An 18122-nucleotide genomic window follows, 5' to 3' on the forward strand; every position below is an offset into this window, starting at 1 on the left:
ACTGAGATCTAAGTTTTATCTTATCTATCCATTATCTAACCCACACACTGCCTAATTAGATCCCCACTACAGCCACAGTACAACCATCGTATCACCCCCATTCTACAGATGAGCAAATCAAGGGCCAGAGAGGGAAGTAGCTTGCTCAAATTCATCCAGTGACAGAGCTGAAATTCTCATCATGATCTGTCAGTTGCTAAAACCCAGCTGCCTGCAGTGCAGGAGACTGGGGTTCAATCCCTGGGTCAGGAAGATTCCCTGGAGGAGGAGATGGCAACCCACCCCAGTATTCTTGCCTGGAGAATCCCATGGACAGAGGAGCCTGGCAGGCTACAGTTCATGGGGTCGCAAAGAGTTGGACACAATTGAGCGACTAACACTTTCACTTCACTTTCACCTTCTAACCAGCATTGATTTTCTGGCCAGGGTGGTCGTCTTGAGATTGTTTAGAAGAATCTCGGGGTGCTTATGGCTTCAGGGAACTGGACCATGCATAACTCCTCTCTCCTAAATAAATCCTTGCCATTTCTAGTGAATTCCACTTTCCCCCACTCCCAATAAAGGAACAAACCAGCAGAGAGATCTTGCTTTTCTCGTCAAGAAGCTCCCGATTAGAAATCTAGTTAACAATTCATCTAAAAGAGGCAGAGTATTCCAAGCATATCCAGATTAATATTTATAGAGGGACTGCTTGCTCAGACCCAATTATTTTGAGAGCCTAGAAGCCAGGCACAAGTGGTGCGTAGAGTGAAGAAAGGGAACAAGGCTGCCAGGGGAAGCGGGCTCCAGGGACAATTGCCAGAATACTGTTGGGGCAATTCATGGGGTGTCGATGGAGGCTGAGCATATCTGGTGGAGTGAACAGGTAACTCACCCCAGGTGCCTCTATTTACAGGTAGGCTCTGAACTTCACCACAGCTTCCGTTGTACTCTTTAGAGCAGAATGTAGGCAAAGCAGGTCTTTGCAGGGGTCACAAACCCAAAGGCTTACAGGGGCTGGGCAGAAGGGTAAATTCATTGACGGGCCAGATGGGGGCTGGGGCAGACTGGAGACCAGGTACCACCATGTCCAGCCTTCAATCCATCCCACCAGTGGGAATGGGGATCCCTGTCTGGTCAGCCAGACTTTTGGGTATAGCAAATTCAAATATAAATATGAAATTCCCATAACAACATTTGTCAATCATGAGAGGGCCAAGAAAACATGTCTGTGTCATTTTGGGCCCACCTGCTGCCTTGTCATAACCTCTGGCCAGCAGACTGGAATCCGAGATTAGTTCCACCAGCTTTGATTAAATCCTGCTGTTTCTGCCTTATAGAATTCTTCCAGCACTGCCTTAAAACCAATCAATGGATGATAGTATTTCTCCAGGTTTTTGTGGACCCAGCCCATTGCAAACCTGGAAGCTAAAGTTCCTGTTAAAAGTCCTAACCTACCACCGGGAGGAGCAAGAAATAGCTATTATTTCCAAGGCCTTCATGCCACAATCAGGACATTCTCTCTCTAGTCTTCTGGCTAATGATGCTCATTTCTGGATATCTGATCTCTAAATCTCACCTCTCCTATTCATCTTCCACATAGCATCAGTGGGATCTTCAGGAAATGCAGATCTGATCATATCACTCGTCTGCCCTCTGAAGAGTATCCATTGCCTTCCTAAAAAGATCAGCCTCCTTAGAATCACAGTTAAGATCTTACGTAATCTGACCAATGCTTAGCTCTCCTGCTTCATCTGCCCTGACCTTTAGCCTCACATTCCTTCGTAGTTAGGGATCTTTGGAAGCAGCACGAAGCAGGTCCCACTCACCGCGGCAGAGCAGGAACAATAAAGACTGCTTTCACCTGACTGTAAGCTGCCAGTCACATGCTTGCATCTCTGTCTCTCTACATGCCTGATCCAGGCTGTTCTCTTCTTATTCTTTTCTTTTTCTGGCTGCATTGCTCAGCTTGTGGGATTTTAGTTCCTCGACCAGGGATTGAAATGGGGCCACAGCAGTGAAAGCATCAAGTCCTGACCACTGGACCACCAGGGAAGTCGCAAGATTGTTCTTAATATAATAGCCAAAGTGATCTTTTTAACCTTGAATCAGTCAGTGCCTCACCCTTGTTTAAAATCCTCCAAGGACTCTTTCATTTCATTGAGAATAAAAATGAAATCTCCATCACGATTTGCAACAAAATAACTGACATTTATGGAGCGCTTACATACCAGAGTTTTTCTAAGCAATTGACATGTATTAACATGCCACAACAACCTTGTGGGCTAAGCTCTATTATTAGCCCCCTTTAGCAGATGAAGTGAAGTGAAAGGCACTCAGTCATGTCCAACTCTTTGCGACCCAATGGACTATACAGTTCATGGAATTCTCCAGGCCAGAATCCTGGAGTGGGTAGCCTTTCCCTTCTTCAGGGAATCTTCCCAACCCAGGGATCAAATCCAGGTCTCCTGAATTGCAGGTGGATTCTTTACCAGCTGAGCTACAAGCAAAGCCCACTGCAAAATAGAGAGGTTAAGTGATGTGACCGATGACACACAGCTGGAAGGTGGTGAATTCCACATGTTTGGGCCCACGGTCTCATCCTCCCCCACACCGTAACGCTGTCTGGGGTCTCCTCACCCTGTCCTTCTCATCCTCTCCCACACCGTAAGCCTGTCCTTCTCATCCACCCTGCTCCAGTCTCACTACCGTCATGGAGACTGTTTGTCAAATGTGTTGCGCTCATTCCAACCTCAGGGCCTTTTCTCCTGCTGTCCCACCTGCCTGGAAATTTCCTCCATCTGAACTCTCTGTGGCTTTGAAAAAGAGAAACATTGTATGACATCCCTTAGAGGTGGAATCTAAAAAGAAATGATGCAAATGGATTTACTTACAAAATAGAAAGAGACCCGCAGACTTAGAGAATGAACTTACGGTTGCCTGTACCACTGCTATACTTAAGATGGACAACCAACAAGGACCTATTATATTGCACAGGAAACTCAGCTCAATGTCCTGGGGCAGCCTGGAGAGGAGGGGAGTTTGGGGGAGAATGGATACATGGATATACATGACTGAGTTCCTTTGCTCTTCACCTGAACCTATCACAACACTGTTAATTGGCTATACCCCAACACAAAATAAAAAGTTTTTCTTTTAAAAAATGTGTAGTTTCTTGTATCACCCCTACCAATAAGTTTGCCATCCTACCTAAACTAGCACTTTTCTCCTTTTCCATATTACTCCCCTAAACTGCATCTGTTTTCTCAAAGTACTAAATCAACAGGAGGGAAATGCTTGAAGAGAGCAGGGATGAAGGAGTTCTTGTATCAGGAGCTCATAGGATTGCATCAGGTCACCAGGGCCAATCAACTCTCTCCATCTTTCCATCCTTGAAGCAAACTCCAAGGAGAGTTAGATTCCTTGTGCCATATCTGACCGTTTACCTCGTTCTTGGTTAAGGGAGAGCAGGGTATCTTGACTGATAATCAGAGTGGTTGCCAGCCTGGATGGTTCCTTGGTGTCAGTTTGGGGAAAATGCCCTGTTTGAGATAGGCAGAGCTCTCTTCCCTTAGGCATGGCTGGCGAACAGAATCAGGACTCGATTTCAGCCTCCAGTTCAGCCTTGGCCTGTGCCCTTATACAGTGCACAACCTGTTCAACCACATGTGGCCGCCTAGTCACGATTGCCCACCAGTGGGCAGAGGTAATGCCTTAAAATAGAATTAAGGACTATCACTAAGGAATTGAGGGTCTGTGCTGACTGGCCAAATAAATAAATAAATAAATCCATGAATGTCTGCCAGCTTTTTTCAACCAGTGTCTCTCAATTCAGATTGTACATAGAGTCGTCTGATGAGCTTTGTTGTTAGTGGCTCAGTCAAGTCCGATTCTGTGATTCCGTGGGCTGTAGCCTGCTGGGCTCCTCTGTCCATGGGATTCTCCAGGCAAGAATACTGGAGTGGGTTTCCATTTCCTTCTCCAGGGGATCTTTCCAACCCAGGGATCAAACCTGGGTCTCCTGTATTGTAGGCTGTATTGTAGGTCTCTTTATCAACTGAACTACCAGGGAGATTTACCAACATTCAAATTCTAAAATCCTTTCCAAAACCAATGAAATCAGTATCTCTGGGGGTGGCGACTGAGCATCAGTATTTTAAAGCATCCTCAGTGATTCCAAATTGCTGCCAGGTTTGAAAACCACTGCTCTAACCTCTGCCTCCTCTGAAAGCTGGACCTTAAGATGTACTATTTCTATGCCCTTGTTCAAATTGTCATCTTTTCTTAGGATGTTATAAACAACACACACATGCTTGCCTTTGATGTGATAAGTCTTGCTCAAAGCCTCAAGAAAACACACCTGATCTCCACTCACTGCACCCCATGCCTCTTCATCACTATACATTCCATAGCTCAGTCTGTCATCAGAGCTTCTGTTCTTTCCACTAGACCGTGAACTCCTGACAACATGGACAGGGCCAGATTCATTATAGACCTGCAGCACTGATGTCTAAGGAATGGAGAAGGCAGATGTCCCAGCTCAAGACAAAAAGAAGCAAATTTGCCCATCCTCCATCTTTACGTCCTATCCTCCTCGCAATGCATTGGACGATGCCCAATGGGTGAGGGTGATCTTTCCTCATCAACTGAGTCCAGTGCCAATCACTTCTGGAAACACCCCCCTACACACACCCAGAAATAATGTTTTACTATTCATCTGATCATCGATTCATTCAGTCAAGTTGACACAAAAAACTATCACAACCTGGATATTATTCTGGCCCACATTGAACTGGTTTTTTGTTGTTCTTGTTTGCTTTTTTTGTTTTTCTTTTGCTGTTTGGACTTTGGAAAATAAATGAGAGCCAGAGTGTCTTCCTGCTTGCAATAAAGACATCACCCACTGAGTCTAAGTTAAAATCCTTCTGTCATCTCTTCACTCCCTTGATTTCTCTAGATTTTTTTCAACTTTCCCTGTAGCCTAACTTATACCCTTAAAGAAGAAGAAGAAGAAAAAAAAAAAAAAAAACTCTGACATTCTCTCTGCCTTTCATCCCCTCAAGGCTCAAGGACTTCTGCTATCACCCAGCCTCACCCTGCCTTCCTGGAGGAAAGCAGCCAGGACTTGAATTAGCAGGATAGTCCAAAGAAAGGATTTTGACTGATCTGGGCAGGCAGCTCTTCCCTTTATGTGCTGAAGACAGATGAGGGATGGGTTTCATAAAGAACTCCCGTCTCTGCTCAGCATCAGCAGCTGCTCCTAAGTCAACAGAGCAATGGTGTGTGTCTGGGCTGAAGAGAACGGAGGTTGCTTAAATTGTTTTCCATCCCCTCTGAAACCAATAAGTGCTACTCCATTGCTCAGCACAATTGAGCTCCTGAACGGTGCCCCCGTGGGGTGTCAAATCAAATCTTAGTCCTGTCCAATGCTGGCCCTGTGAGCTTCCAGGAAGAGGCAGGAGGCCAAGTGAGGAGAGGCTGGGGGTCCTCTTCCATTCGGCCTGTGCAGGAGGCCATGGTGATCCACTCTTCACATTCTCTGGAAGAAAGGCCATCAGTACTAGCCAATATCTGAGTCTTAGCAATGCCTTCTAGACAGTTTGAATGGCCATGATCAATAATAAATGCCAGGCCTAAATTTATAATAAGGTTCAACAAGGCAGACAGTTGTCAGAAGGCATGAGGCTGATGAAATAATGGAAGAAGGTGTGGATGGACTTACTTAATAGCAAATCATTAGTGAGGGTTATTCTACCCTGGAGAGATCCCAGTGAGTAAGACAGAGAAGATCCCCACACTTAAGGGGCTGATATCCTAGACAGGGTATCCCTTAGACTTACTCCATGAAAGCACACATCTTTTTTTTTTTTTTTTAATATTAATTGACTCAAAGGACATGAATTTGAGAAAACTCCAAGAGATAGTAAAGGATAGGGGAGGCTGGCGTGCTGCTGTCAATGGGATCGCAGAGAGTTGGATGTGACTTGGTTACTGAACAACAAAACAATGACTTTATTTATTTGGCTGTTCTGGATCTTAGCTGCAGCCTGTGGGATCTTTGTTGCCGCGTGCAGGATCTTCCTTGTGGCACGTAGGGTCTTTAGTTGTGGCATGCACACTCTTAGTTGCAGCATGTGAAATCTAGTTCCCTGAGCAGGGATCAAACCCAGGCTTCCTGCATTGGGAGTGCATAATCTAAGCCACTGGACCACCAGTGAAGTCCCTGGAAAAGCACACATCTTCAAAAATAAAGAAGAGCTTTAAAGAGATGCCACAGGACAAAAAAAAAAAAAAAGAAAGAAAGAAAAGAAAAGAGATCCCAGGCTCTCAGAGGTGCTGAAGATGCCATGCTTTCTTTCAGACTACATGCTCTGGTCCAACAAAATTGCCCAGATGCAGACCAGTTCTGTGGATAGGAGGTCACCATGCCAGGGCCATGAAGCTTTCTCTTGTCTTCTTTCTCCATCTGTTCACAGCAGGCTGTGGAGCCTGGGGTCTCACGTTCACTCATGATGACCTTTCACCAGGGAGATGTCCCAGAGATAGCATGGATGTGGCTGATGAAGATTGCTAGTTGCTCAGTCACGTCCGACTCTTTGCAACCCCATGGACTGTAGCCTGCCAGGCTCCTCTGTCCCTGGGATTCTCCGGGCAAGAACACTGGAGTGGGTAGCCTTTCCCTTCTCAAGGGGATCCTCCCAACCCAGTAATCAAGCACAGGTCTCCTGCATTGCAGGCGGATTCTTTACTGTCTGAGCCTCCAGGGAAGCTCAGACAGCACACCTCTGACTCAAATCCAATATGCTAGGTGCTCCGTGGAGGTGATTGAAATCTCAGTCTCTAAAATCAGATTTTGGATTCCAGACCTGTCACCGACTCATGCATGGCCTGGGTCATGTTCTATACTCTCTGAGTTTCAAATTCTTCAACTAAAAATGAGGATATAGATTCATCTCAAACTTCTAATTTATCACATTACTGTGTATAAAGCAGATAACTAATAAAAAAAAAAACTTACTGTATAGCACAGGAACTCTACTCAATGCTTTGTAATGGTCCATATGAGACAAGAATCTAACAAGGAGTGGGTATATGTATAACGGATTCACTTTGCCTTACACCTGAAACTGACATAACATTGTAAATCAACTATCCTCCATTTTTTTTTTAAATAAGGATAACAGGAATAGTAATCGTTCAGAGTTGAGGTAAGGATTCAGTGAGATAACTCAGGTAAGAAGTAAATAAATGTTAGCTACCATAGTAATAAAAATTACTTTATTATGACTATTCACACAGTTTTAAAATTTTCATTCAGGTATGACTCATATGCAATACATGCCCAGATGTTAAGTGTTTAGTGTGACATCAACCACGTTACCACCACCCGAAGAATACATTATCACATCCTAGAAAGTTCTCTCACCCCTCCCCAAGAGGCAACCACTTTTTGACATTTGTCATCATGCATTAGTTTTATCTGTCTTTGAAAGTCATAAAAAATGGAATCACAGTATATTTCTGAGTGCAGATTTTTCTTCTTTTTCTCAACATAATTTTCATTTTAAGATTTGTGAATGTTGGGCTATGGACATGCTCTGTGGATCTGAAATTGGTTCCTTTTTACTGCCGAGGAGTTTTCAAGGATAGTGACTTTATCACAGTCCACTTCCCCATTCAGCCTGCCCAATGTGGTTGCACTGTTTTGTTTCATATCCCCAGCAGCAAGATGGAGTTCCAGTTGCTCATGCCCCTGACAACATTTGCTGCTGTCATCCTTTCTGAGTTTAGCTCCCCGTTTTATTAGTATTTGGTGCTCTAAATTGCTCATCTTGGCACTGTTATGGTCCTAGGTAGATGCCACCTTTGCAAAACATTTATTGTGGAGCTCAAGTATTTTCACTTCTTCCATCAGCTTCAGTTCTTTCAGGACCTTCAAAATTGGAGGAGAGAAAATCACTCTGAAGTTGATGGTTTCTACACAAGTTACCAGCTTACTTTCATCTCTGAGTGGTTCCTCTCAAAAGCCGTATCTGTAGGATGAAGGCATCACTAGCTCTTAGGCCAGACCTTCTATAAGAATCTATTCCAATCTGGCTTGGGGCTGCTATATCATCAAACCCATCTAAAATCCTGTAATGAGCAATGGGGGTAAAGACCTCTTGACTGAATGTGCCTTGAATCCATTCCCTCCATCTGCCTCATAATGGTGTCCCGAAATTCCTTTGTGACCCCCTACCCTCAGCTTTTAGTCCTTACAGCCAGTTTCAAGTTGTCCCCACTCTCTGGTTCCAGATTTGCACCCATAATGCAATCTGGGTCTATCTGTGTCACACAACATGTTTCTAGATGGATGTGTGATGAAGTCCAATGCCATGGGCTCTTTTTGTTGGCGTTATTGAGAAAGAGACATTCTCCCTTGGGATTGTTATATAGGTAGCATGGAAACTCTTAACTGCTGGACCAAACCTTCCAGCTCACGGGAAGAGCCTGGCTGAGAAAAAAAGCATAGCCAAGAGAGGGGAAGAGTAGCAGAGTTTGCATCTTTGTAGGGATCAGTGGTAAAGAACCCACCTGCCAATGCAGGAGATGCAGGAGACACGTGTTCAATCCCTGGCTTGGGAAGATTCCCTGGACTAGAAAATGGCAACCCACCCCAGGATTCTTGCCTGGAAAATCCCATGGACGGAGGAGCCTGACGGGCTACAGTCCATGGTGTTGCAAAGAGTCGGACACAACTAAGCACACACACACAGCCTAATTAAGGTATAACTGACATATTATAGTTGTACTATTTAAAGTGTAAACTCTGATGAGTTTTAATAGATGTGCATACTGTCGAAACCATTATCAGATTCAAGTTAATGAACACAACCCTCATGCCCTGAAGTCTCTTTGAGCTATTTTGTAATCCCTCCCATCACATAACTCCCTTCTCCAAGCAACCTGCTTTGTCACTAAAGATTAGTGTGCACTTTCTATAATTTTATGTAAAGAGAATCATACAGAATAGACTTTGTGTTTCAGTCTGGCCTCTTTAACTCTGCATGATTAATTTCCATCCATGTAATACATTTCACGACATTTTAGTGTTGAATAGTGTTCCACTGTATGACTACACCATCTTGTTTTTTAACCCATTCACTTCCTGATGGGCGTTTGGATAATTTGGATAATTTTAGGTCTATTATGAATAAAGCTGCCATGAATACTCTTGCAAATGTCTTTTTGTAGTATTTGCCTTCACTTATTTGGGAAAATTCCTAGGGGTGGAATGACTGGTTGTGTAATAAGTGAACGCTTAACTTTCAAAGAAACTAACAAACTATTTTGCAAAATGGTTGTTCTTCATGTTACTTACTTTCCTGCCACCAGAACATGAAAGTCTTTCTTGCTTCACCTTGCCGACACTTGGTGTGGACAGTCTTTTAATTTTTAGCTGTTCCAATGATTGCATGTCATTAGAGTTTTGATTTTAGTTTCTATAATGATTAATGAGGAACACATTCTTTTTTTTTTTTCATTTATTTTTATTAGTTGGAGGCTAATTACTTTACAATATTGTAGTGGTTTTTGCCATACATTGACATGAATCAGCCATGGATGTACATGAGGAACACATTCTTATAGGCCTATTTGCTATTTAGATATCTTCTTTGGTGAAGCGTATGTCAAATACTTTTGCCCATTACTTTGCTAGGTTGATCGTTTTCTTGGTATGGAATTATAAAAGTTCTTCATATATTCTAGATGCAAGTTTTTGTCAAATATGTATTTTGAAAATATTCCTTTTTAGATTCTGGTTTGCTTTTGATTTCTTTCTTTTAAAGAATAGCATTTTTAAATTTTAATAAGTTCTATTTTATTGATATTGTTTCTTTTATCATTTCTGGGTTTTGTGTGTGTGGGTGTGTATGTGTGTGTCTGCATGTTTTATTAAAGAAGTATTTGCCAGACTTAAGGTCACTGAGATTTTCTCCTGTGTTTTCCTTTAGAAGTTTTATATTTTGGCTCTTATATTTAGATCCATAACTCATGAGTTAAATTTTGTATGTCATGCAAGTACTGAGGTTCTTTTTTATTTATGATGTATTTTTATAGCTAATCAATTGTTATTGAAAAGATTATTCTTTCTTCCAGTGAATTGTCTTAGAATTTTTGTGAAAAGTCAGTTGACCATACATGTATGTGTGTGTGGGTCTATGACCCCCCATTCTGTCCCACTGATATAAATATATATTTACAAAAATGTTACACTGCCTTGATTCCTCCGTGTAACCAGTGTCGAAATCAGATAGTAAAAGCTCTCCAACTCTGCTTCTCAAATTTGTTTTGGTTATTTTAAATTATTTGAGCTTCTATATAAAGCTTAGAATTAGCTTATCAATTACTAAAAGAAAAGAGCTTGCTGGGATTTTGATTAGAGTCTGAGGAAAATAAACTTCTTAAAAAGGCTGTGTTTTCTGAACTACGAATTCTGTATATCTTCCCATTTTTAGGTCTTCTTTATTTTGTCAATTTAAATTTTAGTGTACAGGTATTGAACATCTTGTAGCAAAAGTATTACTATGTATTTCATTAAAAAATTTTTCTGATTATTCACTGCTAATATACAGAAATACAATTGAACTTATATCATGTACCTTGTATATTACTTTAAATCTATTTGTCTGTGTCTTCCATTGGTCTCCAATTTGTGTTACGCTCAATTGTCCTGTTAAGCATTTGAGTATTTCTTATTACTTGCCTCAGTCTCAATGCCCTTGCATGTGTTCTTGGTCCTATCACATGCTCATCATGATGACCAAGTTCATCCTAAGTGCATCACTGGGAACGTGCTATAACATTCAATTTATCCCCCAAGGTATTAACTCCTACCCAAGAGACATCCTTCCCAAGATATTTTGCCATGTATTTTCAAGAGGGACCAGCTCAGCTGCAACAGATAAGTAGGTTTAGCACAACCTCTGTCCATACCCCAATCATTCATCCATTCTTTAGACACATATGACCCAACAATTTGTATATCTGGTTCCCAGAATATTCCAACCAGAATGCATAACTTGTGAAGCTCTGGATTTTGTCAGAATAAAGGAGCAAGAATTCCTCCATATTCTCTATGGCAATGATTATGGGGAGGGCTTCATAGTGTAGTGTGAATTATAGAAGCAACAAATCAAAGATCATTCAATACTAAAAATATACAGTTAGAAATGAAAGTGGGAGGAAGGGAGGCCCATTCACAATAGTCATAAAAACTATAAAATATCTATGAATAAATTTAGCAAGCATGACACTTGTCTGAATAAAACTATAAAATTTTATTGAAGAGCATAAACCATGATCTGAATTAATAGAGAGACATAGCATGCTCCTGTTTGGGATGACTTTGTATCATAAAATATCCACCCTTTCCAAATTAATAAAACTATTTACTAAAATTTCCAGAATTTCTCATGTTTTCTTTTTTTTCCTTCTTCTTCTTCTTTTTTCTTTTTTGTTTTGGCTATTTCTTAGAGGAATAGAGCAAAATAAGTTCACTAAAAATTTCGGATTTTTTAAAAGAGAAGAACAGAGGAGAAGAAATTATGCTATTACCTATATAAAAACATACTCTAAAAATTCTCTAATCAAAACAGTATTGGTGTAATAATAGATATTGTAGTAGAAAGTAATAAAGGATATAGAATAGATCCTGGTATGCAAATAAACTTAATATATGACATAGATGATATTTTAATTAAATGAGAAAATAAAGATCCATTTAATTAAAGGTTGGGGTATAACAGATCCTCCCTCTATCTGTATCTAGGAAGACACAGAGCTTAATCCCTACTACACACGACCACACATACGGAAATGAACTCCCAGTGGACAAAAGATGTAATGAAAGTAATTCATACTAAAATGTGAATACAAATTCAAGGAAAATATTTGTAAGATCTCAGGTTGAAGGGAAGCTTCTTAAATAACAGAAAACATTCAAAAACCACTAATGGAAAAATAAATGAAGGAAAAAGATATTATAAAAATCAAAGGACTAGTAATAGATTGGGAAAATGTATAAATTTGAAACATTGCAAATAAAAGATTAGTACTTATATACAGGGCTTCCCAGGTGGTGCAAGTACCCAAAGAAGAATTCACCTACCAGTGTAGGAGATATAAGAGACACGGGTTTGATCCCTGAGCAAGGAAGATTCCCTGGAGGAGGGCATGGCAGCCCACTCCAGTATTCTTGACTGGAGAATGCAATGAACAGAGGAACCTGGCAGGCTATGGTCTACAGGGTCGCAAAGAGCCATAAACAGTCTGAAGCAACTCAGCATGCATGCGCATTCGTATACAGGCGATTCACAAAAGTTTAGGAAAAAATCAAGCATCTAAAAAATACAAAAAACTACGGCCAAATGATACCAATAGAGTATTATGAAAGGTAACCATGGGTGCTCAATGACATCCAAGTCTCCACAGTTGAACATTATCCAAGCCTCTGTATCAGTAACATGAAGACTAGAATGAGTCTCTCTGTGCATTAAGTGGCTATTCATGCAATTGTTACAGGACCAGGCTCCTTCCACCTGCAACTGTGCCTATCTCTAAGGCTGAGGTCTCTGCATTAGGATGACAGTTGGAAGAAAAATGATGAAGGATAACACATGGGAGGATTTTGAGGAACAGACCTGGAAGTGAAGGACATTACTTCCTCTCACAATTCATTGGCCAGAACTCAGTCACATGACCCTAATGAATTGCAAGAAAGTCTGGAAAGTGTGGTCTGTTTTTGTGCTCCAGAAAAAGAGAAAAATGGGATCTGATGATCAGCTGGAAGACTGCCATAATTTGGCGATTCACAAGAACAGGTATTAGTGGCCAATAGACATAGGATAATATCCTTGCATATATAAGTATTTGAGAAAAGTAAATTAAAATACCACCTCTCATTCAATAGACTGAAAAAAATACAAGTGTTAACACACAAGTATGGCAAAGATATGAGGAGAAGAGATTCTTTCATGTTTCTGCTATAAATAAGAAATGCTAGAGTCTATTTGGGAAGCTGTCTGGCAATGTCTATTACACTTAAAAAAAAAATCACATGTAGCCTCCAAACCAGAAAGCCCACTTCAGGAAATCTATTCCATAAATACAACTGTATGAGTGAATAAAAATATGGATGCAGAGATGTTATCAATGCATGTTTAAAATGACAAATACATAAGTCAGAAACATCCTGAATGTTGACGAATAAAGGAAGAGTTGAACAAATCTCAGTATATTTATTCCATGAAATAATATGAAGCTATTTTTTTAAAAAAGACTAAATTAGACTTACACATTATTCTAGAGTTATGTATACAACGTATTGTTAAGCGAGAAAAACAAAGAGCAAGAACTTATTTGAGTATTGCCTAATTTTGTAAAATAAACAATTTTTACAAAACATTGTTCTGTGTGCAGGTTTGCATATGATTGTGTGAGTAACGGCTGAGGTAGCTACTTTACAGAAACACACAAGATGATGAACAAATAAAGCAAATGTCCTGAATTTTATGAGTTAAATCGTGCATCCATATATGCATTCATGTTACTGAACCAAACACCTTGCTGGGTATTATAGTGGTGAAGTGAAGTGAAGTGAAGGTCACTCAGTCGTGTCTGACTCTGCAACCCCATGGACCATACAGTTAATGGAATTCTCCAGGCCAGAATACTGGAGTGGGTAGCCTTTCCCTTCTCCAGGGGATCTTCCCAACCCAGGGATTGAACCCAGGACTCCTGCATTGCAGGCGGATTCTTTACCAGGCAAATGCAACAGACATGATATATACTTACAAGCAGCTTGCAGTCTGCTCTGATGTTGCTCCTGCTGCTAAGTTGCTTCAGTCGTGTCCGACTCTGTGCGACCCCATAGACGGCAGCCCACCAGGCTCCCCCATCCCTGGGATTCTCCAGGCAAGAACACTGGAGTGGGTTGCCATTTCCTTCTCCAATGCATGAAAGTGAAAAGTGAAAGTGAAGTCGCTCAGTCATGTCCGACTCTTAGCGACCCCATGGATTGCAGCCCACCAGGCTCCTCCGTCCATGGGGATTTTCCAGGCAAGAGTACTGGAGTGGGGTGCCATGCTGTGATGTTAGGTGTTAGTAAATGAGCAAATGCAATAGTGTTAGAAATGCTTTAGCGGGAAATTTTCAGAAGAAGGAGAGTAGGAGATCACTATTTATTCTTGTCTGAAAACAACAAGCACCTAGATATGTGACCTTGATCATAGGGCAGAGAAAACTTCTGGACTCAGTTTCCCCATTTTTAATTGTGCTAAACCCCGTCTAGCTTACAGGGTTGATGTAAAGGCTGATTGAAACAGCAAATATAAATTGCTCCTGGAAAATGGTGGGATCTTGGTGAAATAAGGTACCTTTGACGTTCTCTCCCTTGAATCACTCCCCTGTGCCTTTTCTTCAGATATTAGACAGGTTGCAGGTGTTGGAAAGGAAGCATTTTTCCCAAACTTACATCCACTTCACCTCTCAGGTTTCACTCTCTGAGGGTAAATGAGATAGCTTCTGTTACTGAACAGTGTTTATTTTATTAGTTATTGTTGTTTAGTCGCTAAGCCATGACTGACTCTTTTGTGACCCCGTAGACTGTGGCCCGTCAGGTTCCCCTATCCGTGGGCTTTCCCAGGCAAGAATACTGGAGTGGGTTGCCATTTCCTTCTCCAGGGGATCTTCCTGACCCAGCGACTGGACCCATGTCTCCTGCATTGGAAGGCAAATTCTTTGTCACTGAGCCACCAGGGAAGCCATTTACTTTATTAACCTTTTCTTTTTTAAATTCAAGTATGTTTATGCTACATTGAATTATTTTCAGGTGTAGAGCAAATTGATTCTGTTATGTGCATATGTGTATGTGTGTGTGTGTTCTGCTTCTGATTCTTTTCCATTATAGGTTATTTATAAGATATTGAATAGAGTTTCCTGTGCTATTTTATATGTAATAGTGTGTGTTTGTTAATCTCAAACTCCTAATTTATTAGTTTTGAACAGTATTAGCCAAGAGATATGTCTGAATAGACCCAGCGTGTCTTTAGTGATGCAGAATACCTTCATGCCTGGCTCCTTGAAAATGCCCAAAGTAGTTCTCAGGCACCAGGATTGTGTTTGTCATGAGTGAGACCCCAACAACTCACAGCCGCATCTAAAGATCTCCAAGATCATACCTGTGATGGCTTTTGTTCATTGTCCTCTTTTTATTTGTACATTAAACATTTTTAATGGCAGACATTGTTTACTAAGAATGGTAGTAGAAATTTGTTTTCATAGTATCCATATAATGTGGATATACCCTTCTGTGACAGTATCCTGGTTTCATTTTGAGAAGCCACTCTCCCCAGTGCATCTGTCCTGTTGTTTTAATGGGAATGACCATAACCCCAGATATGAGGACGGTGGACATACGACCAAAATCTGGCAAGTCAGGGCATTTAATTCACAAGGAAACTCTGATTGGTTGAGAGCCAATAGACATCAGCTTCTGGGCTTCTGCTAGTCCTATTACAAAAGAGAAGGATTCTTTTTACTGGGGTCTTCTGTAGCTTCCAGAATCCACCATTTAAAGAGAAGCATACCTAGGATTTTATGTGAAATCTCCCAATGTTTTAATATTTACAACTAAATCAATTTTAAAAAGAAGCTATATACTTTCCAAGTAAAACATATTTACAGGGATGATTGCAACCAGTGAGTGGTGCATTTTGTAAACTCTGGCATAGACATTTCAACAAGGCACGCCTGCAGATCAGCCCTGTGAACTATTCATCCAGAGTGGTCAAAGAAGGGCAAATAAAGAGGATGGCTGAGCATTTTATCCTGCTGTCCTCATAAGATGAGTGAATCATAATAATTTTCTTCTTATTCACTCAGCAATAAAAGCAGCAGTGTTTACAACATCAGGTCTATGGTTAAACATACAGATTTGTATCCCATCTCAGTGGCTTATTAGCTTTGTGATGGTGTTAATAATAGTATCTACCTCCTAAGGTTGTTTAAAGAGCTGGGTGGGGTAATTGGTCCTCAGAACTGCTTGATGATCTCTTTCAAGAAAGAGGATCACTGTGGAAAGAAGACAGGCTCCTCAGTCACCCATCATCTAAGCCATTGTAGCAGATCCTTTGATTTTTTTTCCCACTTTGGAAGCAGTTTCCAAATCTCTGCCTCCTTCTCAACTAATGTGGTATCTCTTCTTTCTTACGTGTCTTTTTTTTTTTTTTTTTACTTTTTGGCCATACCACACAGCTTGTGGGCTCTTAGTTCCCCAACTAGGGATCAAACCTGAGTTCTTGGCAGTGGAAGTGAAGAGTCTTAATTACTCGACCATCAGGGAAGTCTCCTTTGGGCATCTTTTGCACAGACAAGAATCAAAACAATCTCTTTTCCATGGAACATCTCTTGGAAAATAAGAGATGTCTTATCTTTAGGGTTATTTGGGTTTAGATTTATCTTGGTTTTCTTATTTTTCTTTCTCTTTAAGAACAATATTTCCTTTTAGTCACACTCTTTTTTTTTACCTCTCCATTTATATGTTGGCCTTTGGCTTCTCTTTTCTCTTTCCTTTTTCTCTTCTCCACATCCTTGCTTTACACATTCCTTCCCCCCACATTTCACCCTTTCTTCCTATTTTTACATCTGTATAGTAAGAAAAAAATAGCTGAATCTTTATGGCTGTTTTAAAGTGTAGAAGAATACATTTAAGATTTCTAACATTGCCAGGATATAGCAGGCTCTTCTTCCTTTTCCTGTTCCTTTGAACATGTCCTCTTTTTTCCTTGCTCTTGTTTCCTTACTTAGCTCCTTGGCATCCGCCCTCTGCCTTCCACCCCCACCTTTTTCCTGCCAGGTTTGTATCAGCACCTTCTTCACCCCCGCAGCTCGGGAAGGCGGCTCCCTTCATTCCAACCACCAGCAGCCCTTTCTTGGCTTTTTATTGCTCCTCCATTTGAGATGCACAATGGCAACTTGTTATATTGCTAAGATGATTGACTACACATCACAAAAGGAAATAGTCACTTTGCATGAACTTCAGAAATTGCCTTAATAAAGATTATTTGCTCTATGCACATTTTAATTACCTTTGTCAAAGGACTGTTTTAGATGCTAGAAGTAGGATTGCATGGAAGTCATCAGGTAAAGTTTGGTTGACTCTTAAAGTTCTCTCCAAGGTGCTGAAACTTGATCTCACTGGTTGTCTTCACTTAGTTCTCTTTGAGAGGGTGGACAGAAGATACTTATTCACACACAAGCTTGACAGACACAGCTGCAATAGCATCACACTTTGAGATTTCTGCATTATGTTGCCTGGAACTCATACCTTACTCCTATCATGTCATTTCTTGGCTCAAGAATTCTTAATGATTCTTTCCTACTGCAACAAGCCCTTACAGTGCTATCTTTGTGACAGTATGAAGTTCTGGCAAAGAGCATGGCTTTTGAAGTCATGCCTCCTCCATCACTAACTAGCTATGTGATCTTGGGAAGATTACTTAAGCTCTTTGCATCTCTGACAAATGAGAGTGAGTGGGAATAATAAATATCTACTCAATAGGTTTTGTAAGAGTTAAACAAATCAATGTACATACAATTGCTTAACAAAATGCTTGTTAGACATTAAGTGCCCTAAAAGAGTTAGCCAATAAAATCTTTCAAAATCAAATAATATGAACACAATTTATCTCTCCAGGTGTAATAGTGCAGTGGAATTCACCCTGAACTCAATACCATCTACTATGTGGCAAACATGCTAGGTGTACCGAGAGCAACTTTATGGGATAGATGTAGTTATTATCTCCATGTTGCAGGTGAAGAAATAAGACACTGAAAGCCTACAATGTTACTTCAAATCATTCAGCCTAAGCACTCTGTTAAAAGGTTTGCTTTTAGGTGCAAGTGAAAAAATATAACTAAAACTGTTTTATGCAAAGAAGTGGAGGATTTATTGCTCTGGTAACTGGAAACTCCATAGCGGGAATTTCTAGTTTCAGGCACAGTCTAACCAGGTGATTAAGTGATACTGTCTGGAATTTGTCTTTATTATTTCTTGGCCCCTATTTGTTCTCTGTTAGTCTTATGCTGAAGTCGGCTCTCCC

The sequence above is a fragment of the Cervus canadensis genome, chromosome 32 (genome assembly GCF_019320065.1).
Source record: "Cervus canadensis isolate Bull #8, Minnesota chromosome 32, ASM1932006v1, whole genome shotgun sequence".
In the NCBI taxonomy this organism is placed as follows: Eukaryota; Metazoa; Chordata; class Mammalia; order Artiodactyla; family Cervidae; genus Cervus; species Cervus canadensis.